The sequence below is a fragment of the Aplysia californica genome, unplaced genomic scaffold (assembly GCF_000002075.1).
Source record: "Aplysia californica isolate F4 #8 unplaced genomic scaffold, AplCal3.0 scaffold00055, whole genome shotgun sequence".
Lineage (NCBI taxonomy): Eukaryota > Metazoa > Mollusca > Gastropoda > Aplysiida > Aplysiidae > Aplysia > Aplysia californica.
The window spans coordinates 922,670-924,077 of NW_004797325.1; the positions used below are offsets into that span (position 1 = coordinate 922,670).

At 35.9% G+C, this 1,408-nt stretch overlaps 1 long non-coding RNA gene across 1 annotated transcript in view; it reads left to right on the forward strand.

Annotated features, from left to right (window-relative positions):
- LOC101864205 overlaps positions 1 to 1,408 on the forward strand; it is a 15,152-nt gene that overhangs the window by 1,598 nt on the left and 12,146 nt on the right. Inside the window, exon 2 of the long non-coding RNA XR_220193.1 lies at positions 1,102 to 1,311. This is a non-coding gene — a long non-coding RNA (uncharacterized LOC101864205). The remainder of the gene's footprint in view (positions 1 to 1,101; positions 1,312 to 1,408) is intronic.

The following is a 1,408-nucleotide window of genomic DNA, read 5'->3' on the forward strand; positions in this document are numbered from 1 at the left end:
ACATACTCAGTTTTATTCTGATGCATGCTCTAAGGTCTTATGAATACTTATAATAAGATGGTTAAGATGAAAGAAATTTGATGGATGATAGTAAAAATGACCTTCAGTATTTTTCTTTGATCAGAAACCTAAATCTTTTATTTCTGACTGATGTTTTTTTTAGGGCACAAGGGATGTTTATTGTCTAATAAGATTGAATTAATTTTTTTAGTGCAAGCTGTTATGTACAATTCACCCAAATAGGGGAATGTAGATGTTGAAATTTTACATGCTTTCCGTATTAATCGATTTAATTTTTCTTTATCTTGGTGTCTTGTTTTTCTGGACAAAAATTGATCATACTTTCTATGGTCGAATGATAGAATATTATGGACATCAATGTATGATCAACTTTAAAATACATGATCTTTCTTAGAATAAAATAGCCTTTTGTTCACTTTTTAATGCAGGAGAGAAGTGTGGACACGCCAATTGAGTTTGTTGTCAATTGTGATACCCAAATACTTATAATCTGACACTTGCTCGATGTTTTCACATTTAATTTTGAGTGGCTGCAGGGGTAGTTTCTTTTTTCTAAAGTCAAAAATTTTACAACAAATAGATTAATCATTATTTGCAATTTAACCCAACATACATGTAGTTATCAAACAGGCACTTTGAATGATAGAATAGGGGACTTGTTGACAATTTGAAGCAGAACAACACCCCCCCCACCCAAACAAACAGTAGGACAGAAGCATCAACTCTACCTGACACCGAACATCACGCAAGGCCAAAACTGACCACATGAAAGTCGAAGTCAAAGTCAATTGCACATCGTTTTCAAACAGTTTCCGATATCACCGTCGAAGAGACAAAAAAAAAAGAAAAAAGAAAAAAAGAAACCAAAGACATACAAATTTGAAAACAATGTAAAACAAACTTTCATTGTACATGTAAGTTCAAAACAGCTTGACCTATAATTATCCTGCTAAGTTTACACACTGATGACACAGATGTAGTCCAAACAGCTACGCGTTTAAATTTCTCACAGCGAAACATGTTCGACTTTTCTTTGTATCGTCCATATTTTACAGTGACAATAATGTGTTTCCTCCTTAGAACTGGTCTGACTAGGCGTTTCTGAAGGCCAGCCAGCGGCTAGAGTGACTGACAAGATCTTTATCTTCCCCGGCTGATCTGATAAACCGTGCCATCTCAAGCATGACATATCATGCCCACCCTTTGAAAATCCTCGTACCTTCGGCCCTGTTCTGCGGCTTTCTTCTTCTCTACGGCCAATTTCGGCGGATGTTTTTATCTCGCAAGAGAGTAAGTGCCAGAATGGAAAAAGCTTTACGATGGAGTATTCATTTCATTTTCTGTTTGTTTTAGCTTGTGTGTGTGTGTGTGTGTGTTTGTGTGTGTG